This window comes from Ambystoma mexicanum, chromosome 2p, assembly GCF_040938575.1.
Source record: "Ambystoma mexicanum isolate Mex_15411 chromosome 2p, UKY_AmexF1_1, whole genome shotgun sequence".
Classification (NCBI taxonomy): domain Eukaryota; kingdom Metazoa; phylum Chordata; class Amphibia; order Caudata; family Ambystomatidae; genus Ambystoma; species Ambystoma mexicanum.
In genome coordinates, this window is record NC_090923.1 from 1,156,778,318 (window position 1) to 1,156,799,195 (window position 20,878).

Genomic DNA, 20,878 nt, shown 5'->3' on the forward strand with positions numbered 1-20,878 from the left:
CATGTGAATCCATGCCAGACCCCATGCTGGAGAAGGAACAAGTTACTTACCTGTAACTGTTGTTCTCCAGCATGGGTCTGGCATGGATTCACATGCGAACCCTCCCGCCTACCCCTCTGCGGCTCTTCACTTGGTCATACTGCCACTTCACGTGTACCAAATCTGAAGATGGCTGCCAAAGGCGGGGCTTAGGTAGAGGGCAGTCATTGGCTGTGGTCAGTATGACGCAGAGATCAGTGATTGGTTACTACTACGAAAGACAGATCAGAAACAAAACTGATACTGGTTTTTTCTTTACCGAGGATTCCCAGCCTGACGACAGGGAATATTCATGAGCATGTGAATCCATGCCAGACCCATGCTGGAGAACAACAGTTACAGGTAAGTAACTTGTTCCTTCACTAACATGGCAAAGTTTCTATGGCAAGGTGGACTTAACATGACAGGACGTTACACACTGCACAATATTTTACTGACCTCCATCACAGCACCCGCAGACATATGTTTGACTTTCACTTGCCTTAAAAAATGCAGAGGGGAAGAAGGGGGTAGAGTGACACCCTTTGCAGTTGAAGTCAGGGTGAGATTACATTATTTGCCCGGGATCACATACTTATGCTGAACAGCGAAGCAGGGATTTTAACCCAATTTGGGAACAGAACAGCCACCTTCTTCCATGCTTTACATGGAACAAATATTTCAGTTTCATTTGTCAACAAGACCTACAATACTGTCCTATAGTTTACTTGCAAAACACACAAATTGCATAAAAGCTTCATGACAACATGTAAATCCTTATAGCAGCATGTTGGGCCAAAATAATATCAGTGTACCTTTATTTTCCACATCCTGGATGGAAAACTATAAGATGCAAAAGGCAAAATATTTATTTACCCACTTTATTTTCATCGCTTTAAGATGCACAATGAAATAAGTTGTGTCATAAACTCACTTAGGTTTGGTCTATACTGATTGTTCTAGCTCTCTGCCTATGTGTGCCAAAGGAGACAAAGTCCTCGCTGGCGCATACCAAGCTTTCTTTTTTCAGATCTTGCTCTTGCCATCTTTTCCAGGGTTGGAGGTAGGTATCCATTGTGTACTCCCATCAAGTAAAGGTCCCTTTTCACTGCTGTGTTGCAATCATTGTCCCGGGACTCAGGATAGCTCAGCAGCAATGTGCTCCACTTGGAAGCAAGACACGAATCAACACAGGTTCGATCCCCGACTCCTCACTTAGAAACCTCTGGGTATTAAGCGCGTTATAAATACGCAACTAAGACATGCTCCTCCTGTAACTGCGCCTCGATGCCCCCGGGCTGTGTGAGCGCTTTAAAAATGCAAATAAATAAAAAAGCATTCTGTTTCAGTCACTGTTGCACTGTATTTGTCTCTACCCCTTCTACCCCATCTGACAGTCTGATAAAGTACAGCAAGTATTGTTAATCGGTTACCTCCAGGAAGAGCACCCTCCGCTCGGCCTGTTCTTCAGTCACCTCATCCAGGTGTTTTGTGTAATCAATTTACTCTCAAGCCCTTATCAGTCATGACATCTCATAAATGCATGCCCACTCACCCTTCCTTCAAGCATGAGCATGGTGTTGTTGGGGAATACAATTGTCTCGAGTCGGGCACCAATGAAAAAGTGGCCAAAGTTGCAAACGACAATTCATTGCTTTTGTGACAGACTGAGTAGTACCCACGGGGGAGGCTTTTTGATAAAATGTGAGGCAAATTGTGCATTTTAAAGAGTATTTTTTCAGTGACCCTGGCCCAAACTACTAGCCGAATGGTGAAGTAACTCGTCAAACTGGCCCACATGGGACAAAAAGTGGCCCACATGGACCAAAAAAGCTGGCCCACAGCAGCATTTTCTGTTTTTGGTTCGTGCATTGCCCTATAGGCCAGTCCGAGCCGGATGCTATCTTTGCCCTATAGGTCAGTCCGAGCCGGTGATATCTTTTCAATGAAAAAGGAACACTCAGCCCCTGTATCGCCCGAATCCTTTCCGGTACTCTGCCGGGTGTGCGTTTTGGGGTAAAGGAAGCAGTGCAGTATGTTAGTGCAGTGGAGAGAGGCATAGGTGACAAGACCATGGCTGCTCCTGCCTGCAATCAAAATGGTGTGAAACGGGCGGACGGGGGTCCGAAGGATCGAAATTCTGGAAAAGGAAATATGCAAGTGTAAAAACCTGCACATGGCCTCGTGGTGTACCGTGTACCGTGTTGTGAAGGGGGGCAAAACGCACGTCACTTGGGCCAAGGATTTCGGGACCCCCACCCGCCACTCCCAGGATATTGCGGCTCCGCTCAGGTGATGTGGGGCATGGGGCTGGATTGCTAACTGACACAAGCAAAGCTGCACGCGCTGTGCAGTCCTGAGGGGCTGTGCTGTACACAATGTCCTGGAGGGCTGTCAGTGCACATGCTGTCCTGAGGGGCTGTGCACACATAGTCGTGGAGGCTGAGAGCACCCAATCTCCTGAGGGGCTGTGCACGCAGTGTCCTGGGGGCTGTGTACGTGGTGACCTGGGGGCTGTGCATGCAGTGTACTGGGGGGCTGTGCATGTGGTGTCCTGGGGGGCTGTGCATTAGTGATCCCCTTGGCTCCCTGTGCACGTAGTGTGCACGTAGTGGTCTGGTGGGCTGTGCTCACATTGTTTCAGGGGTCTGTGGCTGTGCTCATGGAGTCCAGAGGGGGTGGGAGGGCTTTGCTCACAGTGTCCCGGGACTGTGCTCATGGTCACCTGGGGACAGTGCACGTAGTGTCCTCGGGGGCTTTGCACGCAGTGTCCTGGGGTGACCCATCACATGTTCAATACTCGCAGCTTCCACGAGACACGAGGGCCACCCGGCCACGGCCACCCCAGTCGGACTCTAATACTAAGGGGTCACAGACCCAGCAGGCCTCAACCAGGGACGAGGACCACGCAGCCGCCCGTGCCTCGCCCGGTCCTGGGCCTTGGTGCCTGAGCTGCCTCAATCACTTTAGGCTAGCTTTCGTGGGGCAGCCCGCCACCGCCACCCAGCCCATGCTGATGACAAAAATAGGTGCGCAGCGGCCCCACGGAAGGTAAGATTTTAAAAGAACAAACGTATATTTGGGTGGCTGGGGCCCATCACTTTCGAAGTGATGGCCCCAGCCGCCACTCAAAAATGCTTATTTCTTTTAAAACCTACCTTCCGTGGGGTGGGGCCCCCGCCACCGGCCCCACAGAAGGTCAGGTTTTAAAAGAGAAAAGTAAAAAACGTACTAATTTGATCACAATCCAAGGGCCCGCGCCGCGGCAGAGTCCTCCAACTCAGCCTGCGCCGCGGCAGCCCTGCCTGTTGGTCACAGAAATTGGCCTGGGCTTGGCACTGCAGTCAGCAGCCCTAAGGTAACACAGACAGAAGCCCGGGTGCGGACGGGCCCCTGGTGGGGTCCTGACTCCTGGGCAGGTCCCGACCCTGACCTGGGCCTTCCTTGCCTGATCACTGTGACAGAGTCAGGGCAGGCTGCTGTTTTACGGTCCAGACTTACCTGCTTTGTAACAACAATACCATGTAATTTCACTGGCCCAGAAGAACAGCCATTGAAAACTGCACATTCTGTGTTACTATACAGAATGTATCAAATACTGCATAGTAACAACAAAATGGCAGTTTTATTGGCTGTTGTTTGTAACTTGTTGATCATTGCTTTCGCTGGCCCCTCCCAGGCCCAGCCAGCCATGGCCTGCACGTGCAAGCACGAGAGACCACAATGACAAACAAACCCAATGATTTATAATGAAGCAAAGTGAAGTGGAAGAACAAATAAAGCAATTGCATGTGCGCTGCCCCCCCCCCATGATTAGTTCTGGTGCCCAAAAAAGAGTGCCGGTGTTGGGCACCGGCAACCACCCCCACAAATTAAGCACTGATGATATCGTCCCATCCATCATCCCAGGCAGGGCAGGCTGAGATAAGGCTGAGCCACGTGAGCTCCCGCAGGCGGCCCATTTCATGGATGGACTGTTTGTGGCTGTGTGCATGCACTGCGTGCACCGTGCAGCCATTAAATTAATGTATTGCACAGCCCCAGGCCCAGCGGGAGCCAAGGGGGCGGGAGCGCAACGGGCACCAGGGTGGAGCCAGGGGGGACAAGCACACCCTCTGCCCCCAACTGGCTCCGCCACTGAGCTGAGGCCATTTTTCCTAAAGACTGAAACACCTGCGAATGCACGTGAGCTTCAGGATTTACAAAAAACAGGCCTCTGCTTCCAGCGGCCTCACATTTCTCGCCATAATGTGGCGCCTACACATTTTCTATGAACTTTACCCCCCCACATATATACGTATGCGAACAAAAGGGGGTCGGATTTTGGTACTCAGACTTTTTTGCGAGTGAGCCCTGGCAGGGCGGCACCGCCTCGAACGAGATTTTGGTGTCTGCCGGGGCTCAGCCCTGGCTGGCCCCGGCACACTTAAAGCCATGAATATGGTTCAGTGACCAAGATATTATTCTGTGGAGATCAGCCCTACCGTCCTTTCCAGATGTCCAAATCAGCCCTATCCAGAATCGACAATGGTGAGAGACCATGGGAGCTGTAGTCGAAAACATCTGGCAAGCCTCAGGTTGCGGGCCCCAGCTGGCGTTATGGCTCTATTTCTTAAGGCAGGGAGCCGCGGTACTGTCTCTTTATCTTCACTGTAACTTTACTCACTCGCTTTCCAGCACAGCTAACAGAGGCTTGTTTGAAAAGGGAAATGAGGCACACGCCTCTTGCCTGGCGCAACCCTCCGGGCAGGGGAGTTGCTAGGTCTGGAAAAGACCCGGGGCTATGCTGATGTCGGAACTGTTGGGACTGGGGGCTAGCTAGTCTTTTGGCTGTAGCTCCTGAGATTCTATCCGGGGCTACAACCAGAAGATCAGGGGCTTTAGCCCCCTTAGCCCCCCCCTAGCAACGCCCCTGCCTCCGGGCCAGGGCGGGGAGGAAGAGAGAATGGCATGGAAAAAGCACAGGACTAGAGGGACATCATTCGATGATGGCTGCACAGAGAAGAACACTGGTGTTGTGACATTATGTATCCGAATAGCACAATGTATCTGTATTTATTTGTGTAAGTAAATAAAACAGCCGTCCGAGAATTGCCTTTTCACAGCGCTGTACAATGGCAGAAAAGGAGTGAGCATAACATGGGCCAGGAGGAGGGGGAGAAGAGCGAACACCAGAGCCAAAAACACAATGGGGCAAGTGCGCCAAAAAGATGCCTAGTCTAAAAGGGCCTTTTTTAAAAGTGCACATCACAGATGCGCACATTCAAGGGCCCTTTTTTTAACCCCTTTTGTGCAAACTAGGGTGCATTTCTGTGCATTTTAAAGCAGAAGCCGTATTCAAAAATGAGATTCGAAGAAAATAAAATGCCTCTGTGCACCGGTTTAGAAAATGTGCACGGGCACGCGCATTACATGACAGGGACTTTCAATGGAACGGCATGGGTATGAACTGCTGCTGTTCGACTTGCAATTCTATCCCTCAAACAGCGATAGAAATGCTACAATTTTCCTTGCACAGTGACAGGCCCTTTAATGGCTCGTCACAACCCCCTACTTGCCTTGCGGTGGCACACTTTGCTGTGTGCTGCCGACTCGCTGTGTCCCTGCGGCGCCTGTTCCCTTTCACTTCTGTGATTGGGAACCGGTGCCGCAGGGGCCTTTCCTTTTTCTTTTAACCTTGTACGGGATCGGCTGCAGGGGACATCCCTGCAACCCGCATTCCCTGTATAGTGAATAAGGTTGCGGGGGACACCCCCGCATCCCCTGCAGCCCGTACAACCGAATGGGGGATTTAGTCGAACTTTTTCGGCCATTTGGAATTTTTGAACGGCCGAGATCCGGCCAAATCTCCCATTCAGACTTTTTTAATCGGTCTTATTGGACGCTTCCAGCAGGCTCACCCACGCTGCAGCGCAGTCCACCTTGAAACGTACAGTTCGTCTTTCTGGATAAGGTGACCTAGGTGCTTTTCCAAAAATGAGGCATCTAAAAAACACATTCTATTGCACTAATTAAATGCTAACTTTTTGGGAAAATCCACCCCAATGCGCCAAATTCTCTAAGCTTTTTTAGGCATTAAGCTGGTAATGGGCTAATGCAGCTCCTCATTTGCGCCAAAGAAACTATTCTGACAGGACACGTGAATGTGTACATAATGGATGAGCACACTCAAATGTCCCTTTTCACCCTTTGTTCATTTGAGCAAATCACAGGTTGTTCCTGCACATTTTAAAATTCACTCGGAATTCACAAATTGGATGACCAGAAAGCAAAGACATTGCTCTTGGCCTGCTTGGAACAGGCACAGGGATATGTGCATTGGATGACAGGGCCATTCGCGACCTTTTCCTGCTTTTGTTTTTAAGTGGAGCAGCAGTGCCATGGACCCTGCCTGCATCTCTCCCACTCTTGAACCCTGTGACCCTACATTGTCTGCAAGTGATCCCCTTTAGCTCCATTGCCCCGCCCTGAATGCAAATCCCCCCGTTGGCACCCATGACCTCCCCTGACTACAAGAGCTCCCCCCATTTAGCCTGTGACCACCCTGACTGTAAGTGCCCCCTTTGGCTCCTGTGACACGACCCTTTCACTACAAATGTACCCATTGGCCCTTGTGACCCCCCCCCTCCCGTTGCTCTTGTCCACACTGTTTCTGCCCCACTGGTTCTGGGGCCTCCTTGACTGCTTCTACCCCCACTGAATGTCTGACCCCTTAGTCCCCTTTTGATTGCACTTTTGCCCCCACTGACTGTTTTTGCCCCACATAGCCCTCCTTGACTGCACGTTTTACCCCACTCACTTTCTGCCCCCTTGACTGCCCTTTTTCCCCAACTGACTGTCCACATATGTCTTCTTCCCTTGGCTGTGTCTTGCCCCCACTGACTGTTTCTTCTGCCCCCTTGGCCCTGCTGTGATCCCCTTAACACCTATGCCCCTCGCCCTCCCCGCTCCTCACACCACCATCTGGCTCCTGCTGCCTCCAAACTCCCAGCCTTGCCCCAAGGTTGCCTCCTCCCTATCCTCGGCATCACAACACCAGCATGTCTGCCCAATTTTATAAAATTGGTATTAAGTTTAAGGTGCTGTGTATTGTGCATCGCGCATTTCATAATACTGGGGCCGAATATCTGCACTCGAAGCTGATCAGATGTGTCCCGACTAGGCAGCTGCGGTCCGCCTCTCCCAATTGGTTGAAGGTCCCCAGGTTCCATAAGGTCCGAATGGTGATGCTTGGGGGGCGGGGGCGGTCTTTCTCCTTCGTGCACCTTCTTTGTGGAATTCTCCCCCTCCTAAACTTTGCGAGATTGCGAAGCTAATGAGCTTTCGCATGGCCCTAAAAACCTATCTATTCTGAGTCCCATCCTTGTCTGCCCCAGCGCGTAGATGCCTTCAGGCCTTTTGTTTGCACTCTACAAATCCTAATAAGAATAATAATAAGAATTCCTATTGCTTGACCATAACCTGTGGCCCACTCCACACCTGTCCAGCTTGCCTCCTTCAGTGTCCCACTACACTGGGCAAGTGCTGTCTTGATGACCCAAGTTCACAGAGGAAGAGCGGACGTTCCTGTTAGATGGTGTTGTGAAGAACGCAGCACTCCTCACAGGTCCTGGTTACCAGAAGTTGTCTGCATGCCAGCATAACAGGATCTGGGAACCCATCTTCAACTTGGTGAAAGCTGTCACGCCAAACACAGTGCGCCGTGCCCCAGGTAGAGAAGCACTGGCATACCCTACGGAGGTGTATACGCAAACTGGTCGCAGACCGCCGGCAGCAGTGCCTGGCCACAGGAGGCTGTCAGCAATGCCTGAACTGAAACTGTGGGACTGTGGAGTGCTACCGACCTCAGTGTCCTGGAGAGAATTGGAGGAGTTTAGAGTAGAGGTGAAGGTGAGAACACCACATGCAGAGAGGACCACACCCTGCAAACTGCGTGCAGACAAATGCTGCCATTGTCACAACTGAAAAGAGCTCCAGTAAGCCACATATCAACTAGCACATCAATGACCTATCCCGCCTCTTTCCCCACGCATACTTGGCGACCAGTACTATGCAGAGTAACTTCCAGAAGTGCCAAGTCTCGGGTATTAGCCTATATGACCTAAAACAATTGACATAATGACCAATTTGATCAAATTTTGCATGGGTGATTTGGCCTTCGGGGCAATTTGGTCACATATATTGCAAAATACCAACCCTGGAGAGCTGGGGTGTCCCCGCTTCCTTAAAACCCTTCCTTAAAACTCAGTCGAGCAACAGGCCAAAACCCTGCCCCGCCCGATATCCTGTCTCTACCACCTGTCCATTCATGGCCATGCAGGGCTTTAAGAGTGTGTCTTCTCTTGCTCCTTGGGCATCACTTCAATGCACCCATCCAGTGCTGGTAGACCCAAAGCCTGGGCCAAAGGTGCCATACAGCCTCTACATATGAGCCTTATTTTTATTTTTTAATTTCATTTAGTTGGTACAAACTTTAAAAAAATAAAAAAATACAGAACGGAGAAGGATAAGTGAACTCCCCTCCAGTAGCCCCCTCCCTTTTCCCTGAGTTCTTACAGTTCCACTAATCCCCACTGAGTCCACAGCTTTCTTTCGAATAATGATCTTGTGTTTTTTCTGTTACCAGGCGCACATCTTACACCACTGCTTTAGCCATATCCAACTCATTTTTCTCTGTTAGCAATACATTCAATTTGCATAGAAAGTTTATCAGACCCGTAGACATCTTTTTCTCTTGGATTGGCAAATGTCAGCCACAGCTCTTCTCCACCTAACATAGGGTAAAGCTTTACCACTTTGTTCAGGTGGAACATTATCAAGGATGTCAGTCCCACGCAGTACAACGTTAGATGTTTGAAGGTCTCTGGATGATTTGCACAGAAACGGCAAGTCACTGTTACTTGCTTTGTTCTGTGTCTCAAATTTAGGCTTACTCTTGTATCAAATAGATTAAGGCGAAATTTCATAAAGATCTTCTGATGGGGCTTTCATCAGATATTGGTTGAAATTTATAGTTCATATGAGCTTTATAATGGATTGTTGCTCTCCTACGGCGTTGTCCCAATGGGCGGTCACCTCTAAACCAGATAGCCTACCACGCTTTATTTCACAACCTTACCTCTAATGTCATGCTGTGAGGGTGTCATTGGCCAATATATTTTGAGTTCAGTCAGTACTATATGTATTTTCTCCATGGCTTTTCCCCTTTCCCGTCTCCCCTTTCCTTTTCACCCCACAGACAACCACCTCTATGCCACCTTGTGTGGGCACACAATTCACCTCTATATGAACACGTGCTGGCACATGAAGACCCCTATGGAGGTCATATACCCATTACAAAGGACAAAGCACATCACATTACCATAATAAAGGACCAAATTATGCCACACATCCATATGCATGCCCATCGTCACACCCCATGCCAATCCTCAAGTGTCCTGCATTCAATGTGGGTGAGAAGGCCACCTTGGGATATGGGCTGAAACATGCATTCACTTACCTCATCAATGCATGCCCTCTGTGTGTGCTGGAGTCAAGATTAGCACCTAACATTCATCCACTCTCCATTGGCCACCAGTCAACATGTGTGTAGGGAAGCAAGTCATTCCCTCTCACCACTACTGCCTCAACCCCTGAGCAACTGTATGCATGCCACAGTGCTGGATGGGAAAGGGGAGCGGGACATGGAAACGTCACCCAACAGCCTCCTGCATCCAGGACTGCAGAAACACACAGGAGCGGCTGCAGAAACACACAGGAGGGGATGCAGAAACACACTGGAGGGGGTGCAGAAACACACAGGAGCGGCTGCAGAAACACACAGGAGGGGATGCAGAAACACACTGGAGGGGATGCAGAAACACACAGGAGCGGCTGCAGAAACACACAGGAGGGGATGCAGAAACACACTGGAGGGGATGCAGAAACACACAGGAGCGGCTGCAGAAACACACAGCAGGGGATACTCTCACAGTTGGCCCAATAAACACTCCCGAGCAGAGACGGTTCGAGGGGTTTTATTGGTTTCTCAATGGGCCCATAGCAATCCCTCTCTCTTTGATTTAGTAATGCATCTCCTCCGTAATCCAGGTGTCCCTGACCTATACTCACCACTAAATGAGCTGCCATGTCAATCTAAAGTCACACGGCCTATCTTACTAAGCTCTCTCCAAGACTTCCTAGCTTTTCCTACTCTGTCCAGTTGTTAGCATTCTAAGGGGTATGGGAGTGAGCCTTATAGACACCCTGCTTGAGTCGATCTTCTGTCACGCTCATTTTCTCCTCTGTCTCTCTTCTCTCTACACTTCTTCTTCTACAAGTTTACCCACCTGCACTCTTGTCCTCCTATGTCCCTATGATGCCCCTTACCTTCTAGGCCTTGCCTGCACCCTTTGATCTTACTTACCACTCCTTCACACTACTACTTCCTCCTACACACTACTACTTGACTGTCACCACACTTTGTCACCACACTTTGTCTGATACAGGCATACGGAATGCCGCTACGTATAAACCCACACTGTCTCCCCTGACTAGATTGACATCGCCCAACCTCCCGAGTCAACCATGTGACACATTAGTTAGAAACCAAAGATTAGCATCCAGATGTCACCACTGGTCCTATCACATGAACATCCTTAGTATGGCAAAAACAAAAAACACCACTGCCCCTGTGGTGCCGATAATTATCGCGACCCCCACTGCCAATCATTCCAACACTGTGACCAAACTCAAAGGTGCACTTATTAACGCACGCTCTCTGTCCCTGCTCACGCCTTAGACATTGCAGATTTCATTGTGACAGAAAACCTTGACTTTCTTGCTATCACGGAAACCTGGCTGCATGCGTCCTCGGGTCCTGCCCTGACCCTAGCCATCCCTGATAACTACTCCATTATCAGATGCGATAGGGACACTAAGAAAACTAAGGGGGGTGGATTAGCATTTATATTTAAGAGTTTGCTTAATCTCAGAGCTGCCAACACCCTACAGCTGCCATCAGCTGAACTACTCTCTATTAAACTTCCGATCGCACCTAATCACACTGCCACAGTGCATCTCATATACAGGCCACCCGGCCCTACCTCCACATTTGTAGAGGACATCTCATCCATCCTAGCCTCTAGCACCAAGCCTAAATATCAAATCATCATACTTGGCGACCTCAATTTGGGATACCAGGACACAAATTATGCCAAAGCCAGTGACGTAGCCAGTATTCTGGCTGACTTCGGCCTCACCCAACATGTTAACGAACCCACCCATATCAAGGGTCGCACCCTTGACTGGGTTTCAGACATGAACTGTGCACTAAAGGTAACCTCTGTGACACCATGTGCGTGGTCTGATCACCATAAAATAATATTTTCCATCAATTCTAGCCCACCCACTGACAAACCCAACCTCGCCTGCCCACCTATACACGAAACAAGAAGGATATCACGGTTGAGAAACTACTCCCCCTTATCCTCCTCCACTTGCTTGGACCCTACTGCCCTAGTTGATACCTACAACCGTGCCATGTTAAAAGCCCTCAACACTATTGCCCCACTCAAACTGCGCAAAGAACAACCTTGCAACCATCTTAATTCATGGTTCACCCCTCACTTACGTGAACTGCGTAAAGCAAAAAGAAAAGCCGAGTCACATTGGAAAAGCTCACCTACACTAGTCAATAGAAATAACCTTACAACCGCCTCCCTCACGTACAAAGAAGCTAGCCTAGCAGCCAAAAAAAGAAGTGTACAACATTAGGATCACACAAGCACAATCCAACACCAAGGAACTCTTTAAGATCTTTAAGGAACTAGAGCCCCCAGTCGCTCCACTGGATACATGCACCCCGGACGCTGAATGGTGTTCCAATATACAAAAAGCTCTACTAAACAAAATTGCCTTGCTCCAAGCCAAAATTAAAATTAAAAAAGCCACCTCTCTGACTCAGCAGACAACCCCCAGTCTTACAATACAGCCGCTCCAAAGCATCTATTCAAACCTTCAGCTTCTCACCCCTTACCATTAAGGAAGTTGAATACATCATCATGAATCTCAAGCCTCCACCTGCTCATGACCTCGCCCCATTCATTACCACCTTTATCAATTCATCATTGAAATCGGGCACAGTACCCGACAACCTCAAGGATGCGTGGGTCATCCCTCTAATTAAAAAACCTAACCTTGACCCTAGCAATCCCACCAACTACAGGCCCATCACCACAGTGCCTTACCTACTCAAAATTCTGGAACGTGCTGCCTATCTCCAAATCCAGGATTACCTTGATACTCAACCTATTAGGGCTTAGACACTCTGGCTTGGCTTCCGTCCAAGACACGGTACGGAGACAGCCCTGAACCCAAATCGAGGACCTGAAAGACAAGGGCAAACAAGCTCTCCTGCTCCTCCTCGACCTCTCTGCTTGATTCGATTTGGTTGATCACCAAATCCTCTGCCATCAGTTTAAGGTAGCCGCTCACTTCCCTGACGCAGTTACTTCCTGGATCAGCTCCTTCTTGGCAAACAGACCCACGAGGGTCTTCTCTCCCTTAGCCGCTGCTGACCCAGCACATGTCCCTTGCTGCGTCCTACAAGGCTCTTGTGTATCACCCACGTTGTACAACGTGTTTACTAAACCGCACTTTGATATTCTTGACTATCTGGGTGTATCCTACACGAATTATGCAGACGACACACAGATACTCATCCCTATCTCTGGCAACTATGTAACCGATGTCAATGCACTCAAGTCAGTCTACTCGGTCATCCAGGCCTGGATGGCACACCATGGGCTCTGCCTTAATGATGAGAAAACAGAGTTACTCATCCTAGGCTCTCAGCCCAAACTCACAAAACGTAACCCCAAATACAACTCAAAGTCACCAACGTCACAAAACCACTTGGACTTTACCTAGACTCCACTCTCTCTCTCAATAGACAAACCAACTCAGTAGTCTCAGCATCATCATACACGTGTAAACTCATCACAGCTTGTCGCCCCTTCCTGGCAACGGACAACTGCCTGATCGTCGCCAGAACCCTCATCATGTCCAAAATTGACTATTGCAACGCCCTTTACTTTGGGACTAGTCAAAGAAACCTTGATAAACTTCAGGTCACCCAGAACAATGCCATTAGGGCCGCTCTCAACATCCCAAGGCGCTCCCACATCTCCTCTACCAGGCGCAACCCACACTGGCTACCTATTACACTTCGCATCTCCTTTAAAGCACTTGTTCTAACCTACAAGGCACAAAATAATGCTGCACCTGCTTACCTGTCCACGCGCTTCACACAACACACAGCATCCTGACCCCTGAGATCTGCACAGGCACACACACTAACCATTCCCAGTTTCAAGCTTCAGACAGCTGGAGGCTTGAGTTTCCCTGTCATGGCTGCTAAACTTTGGAACTCCCTACCCAATGATCTTAGGAATGTGCCAGCCATCCAATCCTTCAAAAATAGAACTAAACGGTGGCTTCACGAACAGGATGCACTGGCCTCCGCTCTGTAACTCACGCAGCGGCCACCCGCAAACAGGCTACTCACTGTATATACTGTATATTTGACCTTTCTGCCATTCTGTGTAATATTTCTTATTCATGTTCTTATTCTTGATGTAAATATGTATATACAATGTAAGTTTTACCTATCTATGTAACACTTATCTGTAACTACCTTTCTAAACATGCGCCCTGATGCCCGTGGGCAGGGTGCGCAATGCAAATAAACAAAATACAAATACAAATACTCCCTCCTCCACACTATTACTCTCTCCTCCACACTGCTACTCCCTCCTCCACACTACTACTCCCTCCTCCACACTACTACAGCCCCACCCACCTTCTACTCAGACACCCCCCTTTCACTCAGTCTCAACCACTTCACCTAAATTTAGCTGCCACACCATCACGCACACTCACATTACAGTACCACTTGAACTCACTAACCAGTACTTTTCAAGAAATGGCCTCCACACTGCTGCGCCTTCCTTCCTCCTGCTGGTCTCTTGGTCTGCCCCTCCTCCTCATCTGACCTCACCTGAACAACCCACATCTTTCTGATCTTTTTGTGCACACTGTCTTGTTTCCAATGTCCACGTTCCCTGGACAATCTGTCCCTTCCTTCCCCACCTGGGAGGCGTCATGTACATCAAAAATGTTAAATGCTGGACTTAGCCCTGACCCCTTTTTCCATGCTATGCAGCTGCGGAATAGCAATGGCTTGCCGATCGGCGCAATGTCCATGTTCGTGTTAGGGGGTCCAAGTTGCTCTAAAGTAAGAAGTCTGTGTGGTGGATGCTAGCCCCCTATTCAGTAGGGTACTGGCCACAGCTGAAGACTGTTTGTGGTTGCTGCCTTTAGGCACAGGGCGAGCTGTTTTATCACTATGTATGTGCAGCTCTTCGCCCGTTCGAGCTCTCCTCGCTTATCGGCCATGGAATGACGGACTGCGCGAGCCACCGGACGTTTTCTTCATACTTGACTGGATTTTTGTCTGTGGCTGCATCGCATAGATAGTGTGTAGTGCTGTGCGACTGCTCTCTTTCTGCTGGCCCTTGCCACTTCCTCAGCTTGGTACGTCGTTCCGATGAATATAGAAAAACTCTGGCAACCATTTTGTTTTCAAGGCAGGGTGTGGGATAACCCACCATTGCAACAATACATTCTGAGAAAATGAGGAATTGTGGCTCTCTAAACTGCCCCAGTCCTCCTCGGGGGTAGGACTGGCACGGAATTGATCCCCAGTAGGCCTCCCACCCTCAGCTGAGAAGGGTCCAGTCCCCTTTTGGCAAGGCCTTGTCACAATAGTAAGTTGACATCTATTACAATAATAACCACAGTAGCCTTGTCCCACCATCATACATTGCAACATGAACAGGAAGCGAAATCAAAGGTAAAGCAAGGGTCTGCAGCTCACATGTAACATTTTCAAACTCACCCCAATGCACAAACACTCTGGTGACATGCACATAATATAGAACCTATGAATGATCACATGGTAACTTGCGAAAAAAAATCAAGCAGTAACACATTTCCTCATGTAGTAATTAATGCCATACTCCTCCAGCTTTACAACACGATAATGACAAGCGTAGTAATCACCCCAATATGGGGGGAAACTCAATAAAGGACAATGGGCCTCATTCCGAGTCTGGCAGTAACCCTGCCGGTGCTACTGGCGGGTTGCCGCCGGACTCGGAATGAATTACCGGCTCCTGACTTCCCGGTGCCAACAGGCTATTCCAAGTCCGGCGGCCGGGAAGTCAGGCGCCGGCAATTTCGTTAATCCCCATTCACATAGAGTCCTATAGCACTCTATGGGAATGGGGACACGGGAGCACTGGCACCGTTAGTAATGAGCCATATCCATGGTTGCCAAGAGACTGGGAGAGTACTTGTTATTTAGGAATACTGTTACCAGGTGTATGTGTCGCCGCCACTGCTGAAGTTTCTAGAACTCGCCCCTGGTGGGATGAGGATGGTAACACTCCCTCACAGATTCTGGGTGAGGTTGCTAAATCCTTTGTACCATTTTGGGGACAGATAATAAACTCTCAAGATATTAGAAAATTGGCAAGGGTTTTTAGAAAAAAACATCAACGAAACTACTAAAATCCTATATAACATGACACTAGAGCAAAAGGCTATTAGATTATTGGCTCTCCAAAATAGGATGGTGCTAGACATCATTCTAGCTGAGCGTGGTGGAGTGTACAAAATTGTGGGATCTGCGTGTTGCGTTTTTGTACCCAATTCGTCCCCCACCATATTTAAGGCAATTAAGAAATTGCACACCTTAAGTACGGAAGTACACGTTCCAGAGGGAAACTGGGATATTGGCACATGGTTCTGGGACTTGTTACGATCTTGGGGATAGAAAATCTTTGCAGTGCTGATGGTGATCCTTGGCATTGTACTGTTTTCCTGTTGTTGCATACAGTGTCTTCCTGTCATCTGTTCCATGATAGGGGGAAGTTGTGCACAAGCAGTTGGTAAACTAGAACCAAAGAAACATAGGCCGGGAAAAATGAATAATGCCTTGGTAATGCAGGACATCGTCATAAAGGATTAATGGCGATCAATGTTTTTGAAGATAGCAATTCAGGATGCTCTTATGATGATAAATGGTTTTCGGATGATGCTAATGTTTGAGTAATGCTTTTAGCTTAAGTCAAAAGGAGGGTTTTTAAAAGTATATTTTGCATGAATACTGCCTGATAGTAAACGATTGGCCTAAGCAGATTTGCATTGCACTATAAATTGCATTGAATGAACCTGAAACAGGCTGACTACGCCGCCATTTTGAGTTATCCGCCATTTTGATCGCCTCTTGTTTTCTGTTCCATGTTTAGAATTGTGTTTTTGGCTCCAGCAGAGCAAAATGAACTTTGTACTGTTTCCATGATGTCAAAATAGATAAGAATGTTGAAGCTGCTAAAGTGGATTGTTTGTCCTACACTGAGAAACCTTGGAGTTAAACAAAAGCCGTACTAATCAGTAATTTAGATACCATCTGTTCCAATAGTGCCTTGCCCATTCAAACAGCAAAGTAGAATGATGGATAGTTGAAGATGCTCTTCTTACAGAAATCGTTGTTTTCCCTCCTTGAAACTAATCTGACTTTAAACTCAAGAACAAATGATAGACAAATATAAGCGAGCAAAATAAGGCATTTTACCTTTGTGTCTTCTATTTGGAAAACATGTGAAATGCTTAAAGGAAAACAACAAACTATTCAAAGATATTTAAGCAAAACCTAGTTATGTGTATAGGCCATGAACCCTAGGTAAATGTATTACACAAAGAGGGGCTGGAAGATGTGTCTGGGATTGTGGAAAACTTGTATAAATACTTGTGTTTTTGAAATGTCCAGCACTCTCTCATCTCACGGTGTCTGCTTGCGCACATTGCAAGGTGTCTAGAGCCAGACAGCTGCCTGTCAATAAATGTACATTATACTTTGACCTCGTGACTGGCGTATTTCTATTATGTGGTATTAAACCTCGATATTCTTTAATCTTTCAGATGGTGCCCGAATAGGGACCCTCAAGACTGATGTCACATCGATAGACGAAGACGAGGCTACCGGACCGGGATCGGAGAGTGACGGGGGCCCCTGCAAAGTGAGACGCGATTCCTCCGCAGTACTGCAGGCCCGATCCCTGGACGGTGAGCACCGTTTAGTAGGACATCACAACAAGGGTCCCCGTATTGAGGCCTGTTTGTCGAAAAATGCCAGCCACGAAGATTCTTGTCCGATCAGACCCTTTGATTGATTGAAATCAGGTACCCCGACTCCTAAAAAATCTTGATATTTGTTGCAAGTGTTGTCTCTGCAGAAACAAACGTAGCCAGGTAAGATCGCGATTTATCTATGCCTGGGAAATTGTCATCCTGTTTCAGGGTATTATTCTGCAGGGAAAGACAATCTTTGAAACAAGGCCAACCGGTGCCACCCAAAGGGTCGCCTGCTTATTTAATGTATTGGCCTGGGAGCTATCATATTTAATCAAATTTGGCACAGACAGACCAGACATGTTTCCGAACTTCAGTGGCCAGTTCATGGTATTTTTGAAATTGCCCGCTTAGAGCATTTAGAATCTGTATTGTTGAGAAAAAAGGCTAGGCCTGCAGCATTTGATGCAGTTAAAGAATGGAGAAAGGAGGCTATGCAGCAACTCAAAAGTAGAGAAAAGAATGCACATAGACACATGACGAATGCTGAGAAAGCATTATTGCATGATCAGCAGAAACAGTCAGAATTGATTAGAGGTATGGCTAGGGCTTTCAAACTAGATGTGCAAAAGATATATCCCTATCAGGATTTTCATACATCAGATGAGTTAATTAATAAATTATTGAATGAACGTAGAACTGTTTCAACTGCACCACCTCCTTATGTGCCACCCCCTGTTGTTGTTCCTCCTCCTCCCGTTGTTGTTTCTCTTCTTCCCTTTGTTGTTCCTCCTCCTGCACCTCCACCCGTGCCAACAGTTGCCGTCCCCATAATTCCGTCTGCACCACCAGCCGTATTGCCTCTGCTACCTATTGTACAAGATATGCATGAACTCTCTTTGCCAGGTGGTTCTGCTCCACCTGTAGTGGTTGAAGGGGCGGGAGCTGATCCAAGAATAGTGACTCGTGGCATATTATCTAAAGACAGAAAGAGAATTGTATACATGGGCTAAAAAGTACATAGAAGAGGGTGAGGAATCGGCTGTTTTAGATTCGATTTCTGATCAAGGGGGTACTCCTGAACAGAATATTTTGATAGAACGGATGGGAACGTATTTAGTTGATATATGGAGTGATTTGACGACATGAATGTCCCACAGGGGTTGAGGGATTTGAATGTCCTTGCCCGCTCAAGGGACACTGCAGCGAAAGTATATGAGCATGTAGAGAAGGTGTTTGAGTTTAAAAGGGAGCTAGATCGGTTACAGAAAGATGAGATGGATGATAATGGACGGCAGGATTTATATGTGCTGAAACAATTTCTTCCTCCATTGAAAACAATGAGTGAAGAAATGTGCATTTGGACAAGAGACACTCTTAGATGGATTTCAGATGTTTCAATTTCTCCCATTGAAGTACATGACACGTTTAGTCAGTATGCTCCGGCAATGCAAAGGAAAGTGTTACCAGTGATGTTTGAGTATTTAAAAGATTAATTTATGAAGAGAAAGGAATGTTGTCCCGCAGATTTGATGGTTATTTATAAAAGAGCATTTTCGCCGGATACTGCATTGACTTCTTTGTCACTTGATTTAGCTTTGTTGCTTAATAGACATTCAGATTTGCCTTCTTTACAATTGCCGATGAGGGAAGTTCCTCAAATATTTGTTCCGAAAGTAGAGATTTCAGCTAATGCTGCAGCAGGAACACCTGCCACTACTATTGAAGCACATTATGTCTCACAGTTTGTTCATGTCCCGTTTTCTAGACAGGGAGTGAATACCATTAGGCAATCAATTCCAGATATTAGGAAGAATCCAACAGGATTTAATAAAGAAATTGAATCTGTCTTGCATTCATCAGTTTTCACGCTGGGTGATATAGATTTGTTGTTTCCCGTGATCCTTCCTGCTGATTGGTGGAAGCAGATTAGAACTGTAGATGATAAAGCAGGAATGGGTGATACATGGGATGCCTTAGTACGAGTAGATGGGGGAAAGGAATGCCAGTGAAAAACCGTCACAGGTCCTATTGATGTTGCCAGACACAATAGTCACTAAATTAAAAACTCTGGTTCGTGAAAAAAGAATTATATGGGATAAGCTAACGGCTTGCATGCAAGGAAAGTCATAAGGTGCGACAGAGTGTTTTAACAGATTTGAGCAAGTATTTCCGGATTTTAGTGGTCAAGATTTAAGTACAGAGCCAGGAGAGAGGCTATTTGTTAAGTTTGTGCGTGGATTGTTGCCTGAAATCCAATCACAAATCATGACTTCTGAGAGCGCGTGGCAAGCAAAATCACAATCTGAAGTGTTACACATGGCTCAGTATTATGAAAATAGGGTTTATAAAGAGAAGGAGAAGGTGGAAAAGAAGAAAGGAGACCTGAAAACTAGAGTGTTATTGCAGCAGATAGCTAGAGGAGCCAGAGGTGGGAATACACACTTCAGAGGCCAATTTACACCACAGGGTGGCGCACAACTGGGTCCCATACACATAAACCAGTGTGCCTATTGTAGACAAGAGGGTCATTTGCGAGCACAATGCCCAATCCTTCAGAAGAGATCAAATAGCACATATGGCGCCATGAGTAGACGATCCAGAGGCCGTCCTGGGATAGGGGTCCTGGTAGAAATCAGTTTGCACAGAACCAACACACACCATCACAAGATAGTCAGCAACATAGTATTAATAGTGGGACTATTTTTGATAATCCTTCGAATGTCTACTTTTCTGAAGATTTCTCATCTGACGATATACTGTTCCGTTAGGACAGCCCGAAGCAGGGTCTGGAACCGGTACCTATTCCGGTCGATCAGAAAGGGCCCTACGTTGAAATGAAGGTGGGGAATAGGGAGCATCTCTTCTTGATAGATAAAGGAGCACAGAAGTGTTCTATTGATCATTCACGGATTCCAGATAGTCCACTGTCAGGGCAGAGAAACATTTCTGTAGGGTTCTTTTGTACGCCAGTGGTTAGTCTGGTCTCTCGGCCGGTACCACTGGGACCATTCACTGATTCTTGTCCATTTCTACTGACGACAAATTGTGGCGAAAATTTGTTGGGATTGAATTTATTAAAGAAATTGAATGCTATGATTTACTCTTCTCCAGATGAAGTGTACTTAATGATTTCGCCCCACCAAACTTCCGTTCCACAATTTTTTGTCTATGCCATTACCAACTGAATTGAATAAGGTTCCGATATGTGTATGGGCAGTTAATGATAATGACGTTGGAATTTTACAAATTGAGGCAGTTAAAATTGTGTTGAAACCAGATGTTAAATTGCCACGTATCCCGCAATATAAAATTTCGGTTGAAGGTGAACAGGCTTTGAAGAGTATTATTTCTGATTTCGTACAATGAGGTGTAATTGAGGAAATTGCAGGGAGCGTGTGTAATAGTCCGATTTTACCGGTTTAAAAAAAAGGGGATAATGCGATTCCTTTTAGTTTTATTATTGATTTGCGCACCATTAATAAGGTTGTTGCTCCACAGTTTCCGATTGTACTTGATGTCACCACAATTCTAACTATGATTCCAGCCACGGCTACACATTTTAGTGTTGTGGATTTGAAAAACGCTTTCTTTAGTATTCCTGTGCATGTTGAAAGCAGACATTTGTTCGTGTTCACTCTAGGGGCACCCCCTGTTTCACATTCACTCGTGTGCCACAAGGGTA